General features: G+C 41.2%; 14 non-coding genes and 1 pseudogene across 14 annotated transcripts; all 15 read right to left on the reverse strand.

The window, feature by feature from the left end:
• Nucleotides 1-119: 119 nt before the first annotated feature.
• On the reverse strand, nt 120-238 carry LOC142484226 (5S ribosomal RNA). The gene has a single exon (XR_012797722.1). It is a non-coding gene; the product is annotated as a 5S ribosomal RNA (ribosomal RNA).
• Nucleotides 239-524: 286 nt separating this feature from the next.
• On the reverse strand, nt 525-643 carry LOC142484466 (5S ribosomal RNA). The gene has a single exon (XR_012797922.1). It is a non-coding gene; the product is annotated as a 5S ribosomal RNA (ribosomal RNA).
• Nucleotides 644-929: 286 nt separating this feature from the next.
• Nucleotides 930-1,048, reverse strand: LOC142484467 (5S ribosomal RNA). The gene has a single exon (XR_012797923.1). It is a non-coding gene; the product is annotated as a 5S ribosomal RNA (ribosomal RNA).
• Nucleotides 1,049-1,334: 286 nt separating this feature from the next.
• Nucleotides 1,335-1,453, reverse strand: LOC142484227 (5S ribosomal RNA). The gene has a single exon (XR_012797723.1). It is a non-coding gene; the product is annotated as a 5S ribosomal RNA (ribosomal RNA).
• A 286-nt stretch (nt 1,454-1,739) lies between these two features.
• LOC142484468 (5S ribosomal RNA) lies at nt 1,740-1,858 on the reverse strand. The gene has a single exon (XR_012797924.1). It is a non-coding gene; the product is annotated as a 5S ribosomal RNA (ribosomal RNA).
• A 286-nt stretch (nt 1,859-2,144) lies between these two features.
• Nucleotides 2,145-2,263, reverse strand: LOC142484165 (5S ribosomal RNA). Its single transcript, XR_012797664.1, has one exon. It is a non-coding gene; the product is annotated as a 5S ribosomal RNA (ribosomal RNA).
• A 291-nt stretch (nt 2,264-2,554) lies between these two features.
• LOC142484469 (5S ribosomal RNA) lies at nt 2,555-2,673 on the reverse strand. Its single transcript, XR_012797925.1, has one exon. It is a non-coding gene; the product is annotated as a 5S ribosomal RNA (ribosomal RNA).
• A 286-nt stretch (nt 2,674-2,959) lies between these two features.
• LOC142484502 (5S ribosomal RNA) lies at nt 2,960-3,078 on the reverse strand. The gene has a single exon (XR_012797957.1). It is a non-coding gene; the product is annotated as a 5S ribosomal RNA (ribosomal RNA).
• Nucleotides 3,079-3,364: 286 nt separating this feature from the next.
• On the reverse strand, nt 3,365-3,483 carry LOC142484503 (5S ribosomal RNA). Its single transcript, XR_012797958.1, has one exon. It is a non-coding gene; the product is annotated as a 5S ribosomal RNA (ribosomal RNA).
• A 286-nt stretch (nt 3,484-3,769) lies between these two features.
• Nucleotides 3,770-3,888, reverse strand: LOC142484166 (5S ribosomal RNA). Its single transcript, XR_012797665.1, has one exon. It is a non-coding gene; the product is annotated as a 5S ribosomal RNA (ribosomal RNA).
• Nucleotides 3,889-4,179: 291 nt separating this feature from the next.
• LOC142484228 (5S ribosomal RNA) lies at nt 4,180-4,298 on the reverse strand. Its single transcript, XR_012797724.1, has one exon. It is a non-coding gene; the product is annotated as a 5S ribosomal RNA (ribosomal RNA).
• Nucleotides 4,299-4,584: 286 nt separating this feature from the next.
• On the reverse strand, nt 4,585-4,703 carry LOC142484471 (5S ribosomal RNA). The gene has a single exon (XR_012797927.1). It is a non-coding gene; the product is annotated as a 5S ribosomal RNA (ribosomal RNA).
• Nucleotides 4,704-4,989: 286 nt separating this feature from the next.
• On the reverse strand, nt 4,990-5,108 carry LOC142484248 (5S ribosomal RNA). The gene has a single exon (XR_012797743.1). It is a non-coding gene; the product is annotated as a 5S ribosomal RNA (ribosomal RNA).
• Nucleotides 5,109-5,395: 287 nt separating this feature from the next.
• LOC142484472 (5S ribosomal RNA) lies at nt 5,396-5,514 on the reverse strand. The gene has a single exon (XR_012797928.1). It is a non-coding gene; the product is annotated as a 5S ribosomal RNA (ribosomal RNA).
• Nucleotides 5,515-5,800: 286 nt separating this feature from the next.
• Nucleotides 5,801-5,919, reverse strand: LOC142484323 (5S ribosomal RNA; annotated as a pseudogene).
• Between the last annotated feature and the right edge of the window lie 342 nt (nt 5,920-6,261).

Consider the following 6,261-nt stretch of genomic DNA (forward strand, 5'->3'; position numbering starts at 1 on the left):
AGAGGAAAAAACGATATATTTCTTTGCCACTGCGGGAAAAAAGTAGTAAAAAATGAAACATTTTCATTTGCTGCAAGGAATGCCATGTATATTTTCATTAGGGAAGCGAAAAATAAAAATACCCACAGAACCTGGTATTCCCAGGCAGTCTCCCAACACAGTACTAATCAAGCCTCACCCTGCTTAGCTTCCGAGATCTGACGGGATCGGGCGCTTTCAAGGTAGTATGGCCGTAGGTGGAGATTGTTGTCTCATGATATCCTCTCATTCTTAAATCCTTGAGCCTATATCTTGCTCCATGCATACACAGAGACTGAGAAAATGACAGGTGCACTCAAATGTACTATAGACGGAATTCTTGATGTCAGAATTCTATTTTGGAAGGTTGCATTGTGTTGAACTTTCAGAGGAAAAAACGATATATTTCTTTGCCACTGCGGGAAAAAAGTAGTAAAAAATGAAACATTTTCATTTGCTGCAAGGAATGCCATGTATATTTTCATTAGGGAAGCGAAAAATAAAAACACCCACAGCACCTGGTATTCCCAGGCAGTCTCCCAACCCAGTACTAATCAAGCCTCACCCTGCTTAGCTTCCGAGATCTGACGGGATCGGGCGCTTTCAAGGTAGTATGGCCGTAGGTGGAGATTGCTGTCTCATGATATCCTCTCATTCTTAAATCCATGAGCCTATATCTTGCTCCATGCATACACAGAGACTGAGAAAATGACAGGTGCACTCAAATGTACTATAGACGGAATTCTTGATGTCAGAATTCTATTTTGGAAGGTTGCATTGTGTTGAACTTTCAGAGGAAAAAACGATATATTTCTTTGCCACTGCGGGAAAAAAGTAGTAAAAAATGAAACATTTTCATTTGCTGCAAGGAATGCCATGTATATTTTCATTAGGGAAGCGAAAAATAAAAACACCCACAGCACCTGGTATTCCCAGGCAGTCTCCCAACCCAGTACTAATCAAGCCTCACCCTGCTTAGCTTCCGAGATCTGACGGGATCGGGCGCTTTCAAGGTAGTATGGCCGTAGGTGGAGATTGCTGTCTCATGATATCCTCTCATTCTTAAATCCATGAGCCTATATCTTGCTCCATGCATACACAGAGACTGAGAAAATGACAGGTGCACTCAAATGTACTATAGACGGAATTCTTGATGTCAGAATTCTATTTTGGAAGGTTGCATTGTGTTGAACTTTCAGAGGAAAAAACGATATATTTCTTTGCCACTGCGGGAAAAAAGTAGTAAAAAATGAAACATTTTCATTTGCTGCAAGGAATGCCATGTATATTTTCATTAGGGAAGCGAAAAATAAAAATACCCACAGAACCTGGTATTCCCAGGCAGTCTCCCAACACAGTACTAATCAAGCCTCACCCTGCTTAGCTTCCGAGATCTGACGGGATCGGGCGCTTTCAAGGTAGTATGGCCGTAGGTGGAGATTGTTGTCTCATGATATCCTCTCATTCTTAAATCCTTGAGCCTATATCTTGCTCCATGCATACACAGAGACTGAGAAAATGACAGGTGCACTCAAATGTACTATAGACGGAATTCTTGATGTCAGAATTCTATTTTGGAAGGTTGCATTGTGTTGAACTTTCAGAGGAAAAAACGATATATTTCTTTGCCACTGCGGGAAAAAAGTAGTAAAAAATGAAACATTTTCATTTGCTGCAAGGAATGCCATGTATATTTTCATTAGGGAAGCGAAAAATAAAAACACCCACAGCACCTGGTATTCCCAGGCAGTCTCCCAACCCAGTACTAATCAAGCCTCACCCTGCTTAGCTTCCGAGATCTGACGGGATCGGGCGCTTTCAAGGTAGTATGGCCGTAGGTGGAGATTGCTGTCTCATGATATCCTCTCATTCTTAAATCCATGAGCCTATATCTTGCTCCATGCATACACAGAGACTGAGAAAATGACAGGTGCACTCAAATGTACTATAGACGGAATTCTTGATGTCAGAATTCTATTTTGGAAGGTTGCATTGTGTTGAACTTTCTGAGGAAAAAACGATATATTTCTTTGCCACTGCGGGAAAAAAGTAGTAAAAAATGAAACATTTTCATTTGCTGCAAGGAATGCCATGTATATTTTCATTAGGGAAGCGAAAAATAAAAACACCCACAGCACCTGGTATTCCCAGGCAGTCTCCCAAAACAGTACTAATCAAGCCTCACCCTGCTTAGCTTCCGAGATCTGACGGGATCGGGCGCTTTCAAGGTAGTATGGCCGTAGGTGGAGATTGCTGTCTCATGATATCCTCTCATTCTTAAATCCATGAGCCTATACAGTATGTTGCTCCATGCATACACAGAGACTGAGAAAATGACAGGTGCACTCAAATGTACTATAGACGGAATTCTTGATGTCAGAATTCTATTTTGGAAGGTTGCATTGTGTTGAACTTTCAGAGGAAAAAACGATATATTTCTTTGCCACTGCGGGAAAAAAGTAGCAAGAAATGAAACATTTTCATTTGCTGCAAGGAATGCCATGTATATTTTCATTAGGGAAGCGAAAAATAAAAACACCCACAGCACCTGGTATTCCCAGGCAGTCTCCCAACCCAGTACTAATCAAGCCTCACCCTGCTTAGCTTCCGAGATCTGACGGGATCGGGCGCTTTCAAGGTAGTATGGCCGTAGGTGGAGATTGCTGTCTCATGATATCCTCTCATTCTTAAATCCATGAGCCTATATCTTGCTCCATGCATACACAGAGACTGAGAAAATGACAGGTGCACTCAAATGTACTATAGACGGAATTCTTGATGTCAGAATTCTATTTTGGAAGGTTGCATTGTGTTGAACTTTCTGAGGAAAAAACGATATATTTCTTTGCCACTGCGGGAAAAAAGTAGTAAAAAATGAAACATTTTCATTTGCTGCAAGGAATGCCATGTATATTTTCATTAGGGAAGCGAAAAATAAAAACACCCACAGCACCTGGTATTCCCAGGCAGTCTCCCAACACAGTACTAATCAAGCCTCACCCTGCTTAGCTTCCGAGATCTGACGGGATCGGGCGCTTTCAAGGTAGTATGGCCGTAGGTGGAGATTGTTGTCTCATGATATCCTCTCATTCTTAAATCCTTGAGCCTATATCTTGCTCCATGCATACACAGAGACTGAGAAAATGACAGGTGCACTCAAATGTACTATAGACGGAATTCTTGATGTCAGAATTCTATTTTGGAAGGTTGCATTGTGTTGAACTTTCAGAGGAAAAATCGATATATTTCTTTGCCACTGCGGGAAAAAAGTAGTAAAAAATGAAACATTTTCATTTGCTGCAAGGAATGCCATGTATATTTTCATTAGGGAAGCGAAAAATAAAAACACCCACAGCACCTGGTATTCCCAGGCAGTCTCCCAACACAGTACTAATCAAGCCTCACCCTGCTTAGCTTCCGAGATCTGACGGGATCGGGCGCTTTCAAGGTAGTATGGCCGTAGGTGGAGATTGCTGTCTCATGATATCCTCTCATTCTTAAATCCATGAGCCTATATCTTGCTCCATGCATACACAGAGACTGAGAAAATGACAGGTGCACTCAAATGTACTATAGACGGAATTCTTGATGTCAGAATTCTATTTTGGAAGGTTGCATTGTGTTGAACTTTCTGAGGAAAAAACGATATATTTCTTTGCCACTGCGGGAAAAAAGTAGTAAAAAATGAAACATTTTCATTTGCTGCAAGGAATGCCATGTATATTTTCATTAGGGAAGCGAAAAATAAAAACACCCACAGCACCTGGTATTCCCAGGCAGTCTCCCAAAACAGTACTAATCAAGCCTCACCCTGCTTAGCTTCCGAGATCTGACGGGATCGGGCGCTTTCAAGGTAGTATGGCCGTAGGTGGAGATTGCTGTCTCATGATATCCTCTCATTCTTAAATCCATGAGCCTATACAGTATGTTGCTCCATGCATACACAGAGACTGAGAAAATGACAGGTGCACTCAAATGTACTATAGACGGAATTCTTGATGTCAGAATTCTATTTTGGAAGGTTGCATTGTGTTGAACTTTCAGAGGAAAAAACGATATATTTCTTTGCCACTGCGGGAAAAAAGTAGTAAAAAATGAAACATTTTCATTTGCTGCAAGGAATGCCATGTATATTTTCATTAGGGAAGCGAAAAATAAAAATACCCACAGAACCTGGTATTCCCAGGCAGTCTCCCAACACAGTACTAATCAAGCCTCACCCTGCTTAGCTTCCGAGATCTGACGGGATCGGGCGCTTTCAAGGTAGTATGGCCGTAGGTGGAGATTGTTGTCTCATGATATCCTCTCATTCTTAAATCCTTGAGCCTATATCTTGCTCCATGCATACACAGAGACTGAGAAAATGACAGGTGCACTCAAATGTACTATAGACGGAATTCTTGATGTCAGAATTCTATTTTGGAAGGTTGCATTGTGTTGAACTTTCAGAGGAAAAAACGATATATTTCTTTGCCACTGCGGGAAAAAAGTAGTAAAAAATGAAACATTTTCATTTGCTGCAAGGAATGCCATGTATATTTTCATTAGGGAAGCGAAAAATAAAAACACCCACAGCACCTGGTATTCCCAGGCAGTCTCCCAACCCAGTACTAATCAAGCCTCACCCTGCTTAGCTTCCGAGATCTGACGGGATCGGGCGCTTTCAAGGTAGTATGGCCGTAGGTGGAGATTGCTGTCTCATGATATCCTCTCATTCTTAAATCCATGAGCCTATATCTTGCTCCATGCATACACAGAGACTGAGAAAATGACAGGTGCACTCAAATGTACTATAGACGGAATTCTTGATGTCAGAATTCTATTTTGGAAGGTTGCATTGTGTTTAACTTTCTGAGGAAAAAACGATATATTTCTTTGCCACTGCGGGAAAAAAGTAGTAAAAAATGAAACATTTTCATTTGCTGCAAGGAATGCCATGTATATTTTCATTAGGGAAGCGAAAAATAAAAACACCCACAGCACCTGGTATTCCCAGGCAGTCTCCCAACACAGTACTAATCAAGCCTCACCCTGCTTAGCTTCCGAGATCTGACGGGATCGGGCGCTTTCAAGGTAGTATGTCCGTAGGTGGAGATTCCTGTCTCATGATATCCTCTCATTCTTAAATCCATGAGCCTATATCTTGCTCCATGCATACACAGAGACTGAGAAAATGACAGGTGTACTCAAATGTACTATAGACGGAATTCTTGATGTCAGAATTCTATTTTGGAAGGTTGCATCGTGTTGAACTTTCAGAGGAAAAAACGATATATTTCTTTGCCACTGCGGGAAAAAAGTAAAAAAAAAAGGAAACATTTTCATTTGCTGCAAGGAATGCCATGTATATTTTCATTAGGGAAGCGAAAAATAAAAACACCCACAGCACCTGGTATTCCCAGGCAGTCTCCCAACCCAGTACTAATCAAGCCTCACCCTGCTTAGCTTCCGAGATCTGACGGGATCGGGCGCTTTCAAGGTAGTATGGCCGTAGGTGGAGATTGCTGTCTCATGATATCCTCTCATTCTTAAATCCATGAGCCTATATCTTGCTCCATGCATACACAGAGACTGAGAAAATGACAGGTGCACTCAAATGTACTATAGACGGAATTCTTGATGTCAGAATTCTATTTTGGAAGGTTGCATTGTGTTGAACTTTCAGAGGAAAAAACGATATATTTCTTTGCCACTGCGGGAAAAAAGTAGTAAAAAATGAAACATTTTCATTTGCTGCAAGGAATGCCATGTATATTTTCATTAGGGAAGCGAAAAATAAAAACACCCACAGCACCTGGTATTCCCAGGCAGTCTCCCAACCCAGTACTAATCAAGCCTCACCCTGCTTAGCTTCCGAGATTTGACGGGATCGGGCGCTTTCAAGGTAGTATGGCCACAGGTGGAGATTGCTGTCTCATGATATCCTCTCATTCTTAAATCCATGAGCCTATATCTTGCTCCATGCATATACAGAGACTGAGAAAATGACAGGTGCACTCAAATGTACTATAGACGGAATTCTTGATGTCAGAATTCTATTTTGGAAGGTTGCATTGTTTTGAACTTTCAGAGGAAAAAACGATATATTTCTTTGCCACTGCGGGAAAAAAGTAGTAAAAAATGAAACATTTTCATTTGCTGCAAGGAATGGCATGTATATTTTCATTAGGGAAGCGAAAAATAAAAACACCCACAGCACCTGGTATTCCCAGGCAGTCTCCCAACACAGTACTAATCAAGCTT

The sequence above is a fragment of the Ascaphus truei genome, unplaced genomic scaffold, assembly GCF_040206685.1.
Source record: "Ascaphus truei isolate aAscTru1 unplaced genomic scaffold, aAscTru1.hap1 HAP1_SCAFFOLD_435, whole genome shotgun sequence".
Lineage (NCBI taxonomy): Eukaryota > Metazoa > Chordata > Amphibia > Anura > Ascaphidae > Ascaphus > Ascaphus truei.